Source organism: Phaethon aethereus, assembly GCF_964289735.1.
Source record: "Phaethon aethereus genome assembly, chromosome: 1".
Taxonomy (NCBI): domain Eukaryota; kingdom Metazoa; phylum Chordata; class Aves; order Phaethontiformes; family Phaethontidae; genus Phaethon; species Phaethon aethereus.
The window spans coordinates 220,456,373-220,467,633 of record NC_138575.1 but is presented as its reverse complement, the minus strand read 5'-3'; positions in this window follow the sequence as shown (position 1 = coordinate 220,467,633).

Here is an 11,261-nt window from a genome sequence, read left to right as displayed (position 1 = left end):
CTGCAGCCCCTGAACAGGGGCAGGGCTGCGGCCACGCGCCTGCAGAGGAAGGTGTAAATTATCCCTCCTGCCCCTACGCGCCTCTCCTCTTGCACCCCAGGCTCCGGATGAATTCCTGTGTGTCTTTGGCCCAAGGCTGGGGAGCAGGAACTTGTCTTCACCTGTGCGTGCTGAGTGTCTGGGAGGGTGGGAATCCTGATTGTGCCTGGGACTGCGGGGTCCCAGAATGACACAAGTGGCGGTGATTTAGACGTGCGCTAATAGAGGGGTTTAGTCTCCCAGTGCATCTGACTAGTCCTGAGCTCTTTGGGCAGCCTCTAATGAAGCATCCCCAGGCAAGGAAGCCCCATACAAAGTGGAAGAAGGCGCTGGGGAGAGGAGGAGGGGGCTCATCTCCAAGATCCAGTAGGTTCGTTCAGTCTTAGCTGTTGTATTTGCACAGGGAAGAATGTAAATCAAGGCTGCGCTGGTCTATATCTGGCCAGTTTTGGTCTGGAGTTCCTGACAGGTGACCCCAGGGTACAGTTGCATACTCTCAGGGCTTATTTTTGACATCGTAATCCAAATTGACGTTCGGTGCTTGAATATACAATAAGTTCATTACAGCTAAACCCTCTGGGTCAGGGATTTCCTGTTGGTAAGTCTCGGAAAAATCAGGATTCCCAGTGGTATCAGGCTGAAAACGTTTGCAGATAAAATTCAAGTTAGCAAGTTATGCCAAAATGTTTTTGGAGCCGAAGCGGAGCTGTATTTTCTGCCCAGCGCGGGGATGCCTTATCCTTCCTTGTTGCTTGGGATTGGAGACAGAGGCCCCTGCCCTGCACAGCTCCCAAACAGAGTCTCGGTGCTGCTCTCAAGGGGAGCTCATTAAAAAGCAGTGGATGAATCCACAATCCTATAGCTAAGCACGTTTCTTGAGTGTGCTTTTGGAACCTAAACTGTTGCCTCTTGTCCCACTTTCTAAAGAGCAAGAGAAAAATCTGCACAGCATCTTACCAAAACAGCCTGTGATCAGCCATGATAAACTCCACAAGCAGATAAGACTTTAGATAGATCCATCACCTTCGTGAGTGGGACCTATCTCCCAATCTTCCCATGTCTACATGAGGGTTGCAACACAGAGGGGTTACTACTCGAGCCCTTGACCTGCCAGTTAATAAGCTGTTATGATGAGGTGTGAACTTGAGACTTCTCTGTGCCCATCTGGCACATGGACAACATCTCTTCTGCTTCCACCTCCTCCCCTCGATGAAACTGATACCTTATAAAAACAGATACAGCTCTCCCCATCTGATGGGTCTCAGCTGGGATTTTAAAACTACTGGTGCAAGTTGCAGCTGGTTTTCTTAATAAGACAAGAAGAAAACGTTGCTGTGTCCCAAAGGAGAAACATGAAGTGGCTCCGTGTGGGGGTTGAGTGGTGGGAGAGGAGCTGGGAGGTTCCCCATCGCAGGTGGAGCAAGAGTCAGAGGTGATGTTGTGACAAATAAAAAAGATGCATTTTTTGCAAAGCATCAACAAGATGTGGTGCAAAGAAGACAGTAGGAAAGGTCTGGTTTCTACATATCCACTGCCATGTGGTGAGAAATGCGTGCACACACAGCAAATGTACACTTGGTGTATGGTAGACAATATTTCAGAACTGTAGAAGTAGAAAATAGTAGAGGAGGTGATCCAAGGAAACTTAACGAAGGAATCAGGCCCAGCCAGCGTGGGTTCATGAAAGGCAAGTCCTGCTTGACCAACCTGATCTCCTTCTATGACCAGGTGACCCACCTCGTGGATGAGGGAAAGGCTGTGGATGTTGTCTACCTGGACTTCAGTAAAGCCTTTGACAGTGTCTCCCACAGCATTCTCCTGGAGAAACTGGTGGCTCGTGGCTTAGACAGGTTTACTCTTCGCTGGGTGAGGAACTGGCTGGATGGCCGAGCCCAGAGAGTTGTGGTGAATGGCGTTAAATCCGGCTGGCGGCCGGTCAGAAGCGGTGTTCCCCGGGGCTCGGTTCTGGGGCCGGTCTTGTTCAATGTCTTTACAGATGATCTGGATGAGGGAATCGAGTGCTCCCTCAGTAAGTTTGCAGATGACACCAAGTTGGGTGGGAGTGTTGATGTGCTGGAGGGTAGGAGGGCTCTGCAGAGGGATCTGGACAGGCTGGATCGATGGGCAGAGGTCAACTGTATGAGGTTTAATAAGGCCAAGTGCTGGGTCCTGCACTTGGGCCACAACAACCCCATGCAACGCTACAGGCTTGGGGAGGAGTGGCTGGAGAGCAGCCCGACGGAAAGGGACCTGGGGGTGCTAGTCGACAGCCAGCTGAACATGAGCCAGCAGTGTGCCCAGGTGGCCAAGAAGGCCAACAGCGTCCTGGCCTGTACCAGCACTAGTGTGGCCAGCAGGAGCAGGGCAGGGATCGTGCCCCTCTACTCGGCACTGGTGAGGCCGCACCTCGAATCCTGTGTTCAGTGTTGGGCCCCTCATGACAAGAAGGATGTTGAGGTGCTGGAGCGTGTCCAGAGAAGGGCAACGAAGCTGGTGAGGGGTCTGGAGCACAAGTCTGATGAGGAGCGGCTGAGGGAACTGGGGGTGTTGAGTCTGGAGAAGAGGAGGCTGAGGGGAGCCCTCATCGCTCTCTACAACTACCTGAAAGGGGGTTGTGGTGAGGTGGGTGTTGGTCTCTTCTCCCAAGTAACCAGCAATAGGACGAGAGGAAATGGCCTCAAGTTGCGCCAAGGGAGGTTTAGACTGGATATTAGGAAAAATTTGTTCACTGAGTGGTCAAGCATTGGAACAGGCTGCCCAGGGAGGTGGTGGAGTCACCATCACTGGAAGTGTTCAAAAACCATGTAGACGTGGCACTTCAGGATATGGTTTAGTGGGCATGGTGGTGTTGGGTTGATGGTTAGACTTGATCTTAAAGGTCTTTTCCAACCTTAATGATTCTGTAATTCTGTAATCCCTGCTAGTGGAGGGTGTAAGAACAGACAAAGACATATAGAGTAACCAGGACTAGAAAGGCGAGTTTGAAGTTTGATCTGAGGTTGCCCAGGGTTTTTTTCAGGAGAGTTTTGAGTCTCTTCAAAGATGGAGATCCCCCAACCTAGACTGCTGTTCCTGTGTTTGACCACCTTCATGGGGAAGAGTACTTCTTAACTGGAATTTCTTATGTTCTAACTTTGGCTGTTGACTTACTTCCCATCAACGAGCATCTCTCAGGAGAGCCTGTCTCATCTCCACACCATCCCAGCCGGGAGTTGCAGACAGTGATAAAATCTCTCTTTGGCTTCTACTCTTATTGCACACCCAGCTCTCAGCCCCTCCTTGCATGCCTTCAGCTCCAGCCCCAACCAGCTTGCTGGACTCACTGGGTTCTGTTACTATCTGCCTGGTACTGGGGAGCCCAAACTGATCCCAGTGCCCTGTTTGACGAATGCTATATGGAGAGGAAGAATCACTTCCCTGGCCCTGCTGGCTCCACTCCTGCCACCACCACCCACAGCATGGCTGGTCTTCATTGTGCCAGGTCCTTTCCCCAAAAGCTGTTGTCCAGCCCATCAGACCCCAGCCTGTGCTACACCATCCCTGAGAGACATCCCATACCGATGTCATCCTGTCTCAGCAACTGAGGGTGGTCTACGTAGGCTCCTGAACTCCTTTCCAGCTCTGTGTTTTTGTTCATCCAGATTGCAACTTAGCCATAATTCCCTAAGAATCCAATAAAAAGCTTGGGAAAAGGTTGCTATTCTTTCCTCCCCGGGTGGTTTTTAAATTTTACACATCTTAAACCCAATTAATTTGCTAGTCACTGGAAGCGTAACATCCTATATGGCTCCTGTGAGAAGAACGCGTGATAAAAGTAGGATTATCCCTTGCAAGAGCAGCGCAATGGCACAAGAACAAATATGGTACCGTTTCCTCCTGAAGCGTGGGTCCTGCTGCGGAGGATCAGCCATGAGCTCTGCAAAGAAAGCTATTAACCACTGGACTTGAAAACAATTCCTCGGTGTGGTCTGCTGTCTGCTTCTCTTGATAGATTTTTGTTGTGACAAATGACACACGATTGCTTTTCCCACAGGCTTGTGCTTGTGTTGCAGAAGTGTCTAGAGCAGCAGCTGAGGTGGAGAGCCTCGTTCCTCCAGGGGCTGCCTAGTCACCTAGAAGGGGATAGGGCTCTTCGTGGTGGTCCCATCTAGCCTTCCCCAGGATCTGGGGAGCAGAGGCTGCTGTGGGGTTTGGCAAGGGATGGATCCATAGGTGAGAGAGTCCTTCAAAGTTTGCTCTTTAAAAAAACCCTAACGGAAGGAACAGAAACCTGCTCAACCTTGAGACATAGACCTTCCTAGTCCAGACTATTTCTGATGATTTAGAATACATCTAGGTCTTAAAATTTCACATTTCTAGGACTCGTACATTCCCAGATAGTTTCTTCTCCTGTTCCCTGTGTCCTTCCTCCTCCTCTTCCCCAGCCATGTGAGGGGAAGAGACTGCCACTGCCAGGAAAGGAGCACCAGACTGCTGGTGCCCATAGCTTGGTGTGATGTCCAGTTGCTGTTGTAGCTATTGCGTTTGCTGGAGCAGGGGCAGAGCAGAACCCTCTGTCCTCGTCCGAGGTGGGACTGTAGAGGTTCCTTCTGGGTGGCACTCGCTGCCCAAGGAGCTGCTGCTCATCTCTTAGGAGGGGGTGAGCTGAATGGAGGGTCTGGTGTGCCAGAGGGTGGCAATGGTCCAGGTGCGTCCCTCCCTATCTTGCACCTCTCAGCCCAGGTGGGAAGCCAGCTGTTGAGGTTAGCTGCAACCTTGCAGGTTTTTTGTTTCTGGGGAGCTGGAGCATCCCTTAGACTAGATCTAAGGAAGAAATTTTTGACACTGAGGGTGGTGGAACCCTGGCCCAGGTTGCCCAGAGAGGTGGTCAATGCCCTATCCCTGGAAACATCCCAGGCCAGGCTGGACGGGGCTCTGAGCACCCTGCTCTAGTTGGGGATGTCCGTGCTCATGGCAGGGGGGTTGGACTAGATGGCTTTGAAAGGTCCCTTCCAACCCAAAGATTCTGTGATTCTATGATCCCTCACACATAACCAGTATGTTGTTCTTGCTGGCTGCCTTCTCTATGGCTATAGTGGAGAAAAAAATAAGGGTAAGTGTCCACCCCTTTATGTTCCACAGCAAAATTCTTGGAGCCCTTTGCAGGGCAGAGCTCTTCCCAAGAGGATAAGCCAGGCTTTCTGCTCATAGGCACCATACACGAACATCTCTGCCTTTCTGAGGACCACCATCCCTGTACCTTGGGGAGCCCAGGACCTACTTTTCATCTGAGGGGTGCAGTTTGTGCACCGAGCTGTAATTTAAACCTTGACCCTGGGGAAATCAGAGCCAAGGACACTGGCTGGTGCTACACGGCTCAGGTGATGGGCTGTGGGGAGAGAGATGGGTTGGAAACAGGAATTTGGTTCAGCTCCACCGTGTTTCCGTCGGGTCTCAGTTTATAAATAGTTCGGGTCAACCATGTGCCTCTTACTTTGACACTTTTGCGAGACTGAGGACGCTTTGGGTTTTATACTTAGAAACTTTCCTTTCCTGGCTGCCCCCGTCTCTCTGCCTGCCAGGAAAGTCCAGCACAAGAGTCAAAAAGGTGCCTGTCTGGATTAAGCAGAAGCCTGCCACAGCCAGCGCTGAGCTTTGCCCAGGGCATGGCCTGGATGATACCAAGGAGCCCGTGAAGCGACGTGGGTCCTGGGTGCTGAGCTGCTCTCAGGGCTGGTTCCCAGATGAGGGAGAGGATGGGAGTGGGGTTTTGCCCCCATCCTCAGCAGTGGGGCAGCAAGCTGGGAAGTCAGGTGGGAGTGGTGCTTGCGTAGGATGATTAAACATATGGAAATTATTAGCTGCAAAGTCACCAAAGCGTGCAGAACTATCATCCTTTGCCGGAAAGGAAAGGTTTTTGCCTCCTGTCCTTGTGCACTTCTCCGCTGAGCAGGCGGGCGTTCTGACGCCCTCCTGGCTGGACGGCAGCTGCGTGGCCAGGCTGCGGGGCTGGGGGATGGCGTGTGCTCCAAGAGCTCTCTTCTAGCAGTGCTTGGGGTGGTGAGCAACCCGTGCGCTTTTGACCATTGGCTGGGCAAGACCAGCATCACAGCAGCCATCTCCTGGGCATGGTTAAGGACAGTAAGTCTGGAGGGAAAGAGCTCGCTTGCAGAGATGTTTGCGCTGCAGATCTCCGCACTTCAACTGGTTACTCTGGGCTCCAGTTAGAGCCAATGGAGAGGAGTGAGCATGGGGTCCCGTTCTTGGGATGCCTGCTTTGGGATGTAGCTTTATTTTTCCCTATCAGCCAAAGAGTGAGCTTGGGAGGAGCAGCACGTACAGAGCCATCCCTAGGCAGACCTACAGGTTGCACTTTTCCTGGGGGACAGGTTTTCCTTCTTTCTCCAGGATTACACTGTGACTTTGCAACTCAGATGGATCCCCCAAACCATCCTCCAAATCCCGATGCAGGCAATGCACCTGGGAGACAGGGTTTGATAGCTTGTACGCTTACCTCCAGCAGTGATGCCTTTGATTCCTTATTCTGAATGTCATGAGAGCTAGAAACACTTAGAAATACTTCATAGTCTTTGGGTTGTACGTACCACTCGTGTGTGGAATGGACCTTCTTGCAAGTGCTGAAGTACACATGAGAACGCGAGCTGGAACATGCCTGGAAACCCAGAGGCTGAAACAACCTCTCCACAAATTACAGTGGATGAAGTAATTTTGTTGAGTTGTGGGTTCTAATTCTTCTGTTAATTGCACAATGGTTGGGTGCGATTTCTTACCACCATCCAAGTCCTTGCAGAAATTGGTCTGGGTGGTGATAGAGAAAGAGAGACGCCACATTGCTATCTTCAAACCAGGTAGTGCAGCAGGGTGAGCTTCAGGTTTTGGTTTTTTTTCAAGCCCAATATGTCTAAAGGGTTTAGGTAAGGGATCTGCAATCTACAACATGGTCCTCAAAGGTGAAACATGGGAGATTTGCAATGACTTGCTGGGAACCTCCAGAACTTCATAGAGGCAACAGGCAGCACCTCATGGTGCTTGGGTTTCTCTGAGGTCTAAACCTCAAGAAGCTGGGACCTCCTCATCAGAGAGGTCTGAATTGAGCCACAGTCAATCAGCTAACTTAAGAGACACTGTCCTCTGGCTCCTTTACTTTTCCCTCAGTGTGTTGAGTTTTGGATGTGGCAGGAGGAAGCATGGTCTGACATAGCGCTGCTGAAAGCCTGCTGAGCTGTTGTGTGAGCAGAGCATGGCTGTCCCTCACTGAGCAGCACATCAGTCCACAGCTGCTGTAGGGAGAAGGTGGGGAAGAGAAAAAGAGAGATGCCTGTCAATGAGATCCTCTTCTCACCCTTTCTGGTTTTGGAAATGGATGTAACCTTTGAGTCGCAGTTCATCCCAGGCTTGAGTTAATTAGTCTGGATAGGTGCTGAGGTTGACAAATTTATGCTGTTGGCTTGTTCCAGGCTTGTTCCTGTTCATTGTGCTACTTAAAGGCAGCTCATGAGCATCGCTGCTGAGCACAACATTGCATGATTCAGTACTTCATGTTTGCTGATCACATGCATCTCTAAAATCTGCATGTCTTATTCAGCCAATACAAGGATGGTGTGACAGCGAAATTGAATCCTTTTCTTACAACAGATATTTACGCACTGTCACAGCTTCAAGGTTGTTGCAAGGAGAGTCATAGCATTGGTGGTCTGCTGATACTCTCTCCAGCTCATCGACTCTCATCTGCTTTGAGCTGGGAGTCCTGAAGCAGAGATCATGCTGACTTTGTTAAAACCAAAAATCCAGCCTCGCTCCCCAACTAGAGGGCTTTAATGGAACTTGGAGATGGAACTTTTCCTGAGTGCTTCATGTCTTTCTTCAAGTGGAAAAGTTATAGCCAGTTTTGTTTCAGCGATGTGGAGACTTTGGCATAAATGAGCAGAGTAAAAGCAACCCTGCCCCAAAGAGCTTGGAGTCTAAATGTGAAAGAAGAAAGAGAAGGAGGATGCAGGTGATTGAGGAAATGATGAATCAGAGTACATTAACAAGGAGGAAAGTGTCCTCCGTACTTCAGATCCTTTATCAAATCCTTCGCAAGTATCTCGATGAATGAGAGTTTTTGCAGCCCTGGCTCTGCGGTTGGGGGTTACCCTTGAATTCAGCCACTGGAACAACCCTGGGATTGTTCTCCTCATTTCTGTTTAAAAATCAGAGATCCTTGTGTCTCCTGGGATATCAATCTGTCAGCCTGCAGAGATTATTAGTGCATTAAAATCATGAATGGAGCACCTGCAACCTTGGCTCTTTATTATTACAGGTGTGCATCTGCACGCGGGAAGAATTTAGGAATTAAAGAGGATAACGTTACTGAACAACCTGGGAACAGTGAAGCAAGCTGATTGAACAGCAGATTTAGCCACAGACTGTGTGGTAGAGCAGTATGTCTTTGTCTTCAGAGCTTCTTGTCGGAGCTAGGAGGTGTGGGGTGATCTGCCCTTTGGGGCCACACTTTGCTGTGGAGGTCACGGTTTGCTCTCTCCACATGAAAGCAGGGAGAACAGCAGCATTTTGTGGGAGAGCAAGGCTGAGCTGCACTTGCAGAACAAAGGTAAGGCTGAGCAACTTGATCTGACAGTGGAGCTGGTCCTGCTGTGAGCAGAGGTTGGACCACAACCTCCAGAGGTCCTTCCAACATCAATTACTGTGTGATTCGGGTTCTCGCTGCAATAATGGCGGGAGTCACAAGTAACTAGCTCTGCTGCAAACATCTCAAAGGGTTATGATAAGTGATGCAAAGTCCGCCTGGAAGCCAATAACTAGTGGTATCCCTCAGTAATGAATACTGTCATTGATAATGTTGAATGTCTTCATTGGTAACCTGGATGGAGTCCAGTCTCAGCAAGCTTGTGGATGGCACCGGACTTGGGCAGGGGAGTGGCCTGTGTGCTGGAGGGCATGGTTGTGACTCAGAAGAGGGTCCTGAGCAGGCTGGAGAAAGTTCAACAAGGGCATGTGTGCGTTCTTGCATCTGGGATAGAGACGCAATGGGGAGCTAAACCCTAGGAGATGGCTCTGCAGGAAAGGAAGGACAAGGCTCTGTCCTCGTCATCGTCTTGTGCAGATAGCTGAGCATTGCAGACTCTTCTTGCCACAAAGAAGGGGTGCAGTTCATCACGTAGAAGCTTGAAGGCTGTCCTGGATAAAATACCAAGAAACGTGCCATGGGGAGCTACGGCACTTTTCCTGTCTCTTCAGCATGTCCTAGAGCTCTGCCCAAGAGCTGCCGAGGGGAGTTGCTCTGGACCCAGCCCGACCCACAGCAGAGCGGCAGGTCTTGGCGCAGAGGTCTTGGGTTTCCTGAGGCAGGGAAACACCATGGCAGCGGAGAGACACGCCAGGAGCCGGCAGCTCTCGCAGGAGATGCTGACGAGGCCTGGGCCTTGCCAGAGCAATGGTGGCCCACCCCAATGCCTACAAAAAGCAGCCTGGGGAGTGCGAGAGGCCAGGAGCGCTGCGAACAAAGCGTGGCGCGTCAGCCAAGGTGTGGCGTGGCAGGGTGCCTGGCAGTTCGTGCGGGAGAGCGTGCAGTGGCCCCGCCAACTCAAGGGGTGAGTTCAACTCGTGGTCATCATCATCTCAGGAGGAGCTCAGCTATGGTAGCCAGCCGGTAGAAAACCATGTCCTCTGCACTTGCCAGAAGGGATGTGGCAACCCAGACAGAGCTCCCACAGAAACAAAATTCCAGCTCTTCAGGGAGTTGGTCAATAGGACTCCCTGGGAAACTGCCCTCATGCACAAGGGAGCAGAACAGAGCTGGCAGATCTTCACGGACACTTTCCAACAGAGCACAAGAGCTCTCGATTCCCAGGTGTAAGAAATCAGGAAGGGAAGGCAAGAGACCAGCACAGCTGAGTGGAGACCTGCTGGGCAAACTGAAGGGCAAGAAGGGAATGCACAGGCAGGGGAAGCAGGGACAGGGACCCTGGGATGGGTACAGGGACACTGCCTGGTTGTACAGGGATGGGGCCAGGAGGGCCAAGGTGCAGCTGGAGCTGAACTTGGCAAGGGATGCAAAGAATAATAAAATGGGCTTCTGCAGGTATGGCAGCCAGAAAAGGCAGATCAAAGAAAGCGTATCCCCCCTTGATGAGCAGCACTGGCAAACTGGAAAACACGCATGAGGAGAAGGCTGAGGTACTCAATGACAACTTTGCCTCAGTCTTCACTGGCAGTGTCTCTTCCCACACCTCTCGAGGGAATGGCCTGCAAGACGGGGACTGGAGGAGCAAAGTCCCTCGCACTGGAAGAGAAGATCAGGTTCAAGACCACCTGAGGAACTTGAACATACACAAGTCTATGGGCCCTGACGAGATGCATCTCAGAGTCCTGAGGGAATTGGCTGATGTAGCTGCCGAGTCCTCTCCATGATTTTGACCAACCACATCCTGGGCTGCCCCCAAAGCCGCGTGGCCAGCAGGGTGAGGGAGGGGATTCTGCCCCTCTGCCCCGCTCTGGGGAGACCCCCCTGCAGTGCTGCGTCCAGCTCTGGAGCCCTCGGCACAGGAGAGACACGGACCTGTTGGAGCAGGGCCAGAGGAGGCCCCAGCAACGCTCCGAGGGCTGGAACAGCTCTGCTGGGAGGACAGGCTGGGAGAGCTGGGGGGGTTCAGCCTGGAGCAGAGAAGGCTCCGGGGAGACCTTCCTGCAGCTGCCAGGGCTGAGAGGGGCTGAGGAGAAAGGTGGGGACAGACTTTTTAGCAGGGCCTGTAGCAACAGGAAAAGGGGGAATGGTTTTAACAAAAATGGTGAGGCCTCATCCGGAGTATTGTGCCCAGTTCTGGGCTCCCCAGTTCAAGAGAGACAGGCAACTTTGAGAGAGAATCCAACGGAGGGCTACGAGGATGATTAAGGGTCTGGAACATCTCTCCTATGAGGAAAGGCTGAGAGACCTGGGGCTGTTTAGTCTGGAGAAGAGAAGGCTGAGAGGGGACATTATCAATGTCTATCAATATCTGCAGTGTGGCTGTCGGGAGGATGGAGCCAGTCTCTCTTCAGTAGTGCCCAGTGACTGGATGAGGGGCCATGGGCACAAACTGCAGCACAGGAAGTTCCACCTCAACATGAGGAAAAACTTCTTTACTGTGAGGGTGACAGAGCCCTGGAACAGGCTGCCCAGAGAGGCTGTGGAGTCTCCTTCTCTGGAGACCTTCCAAACCCAAGTGGACGCATTCCTGTGC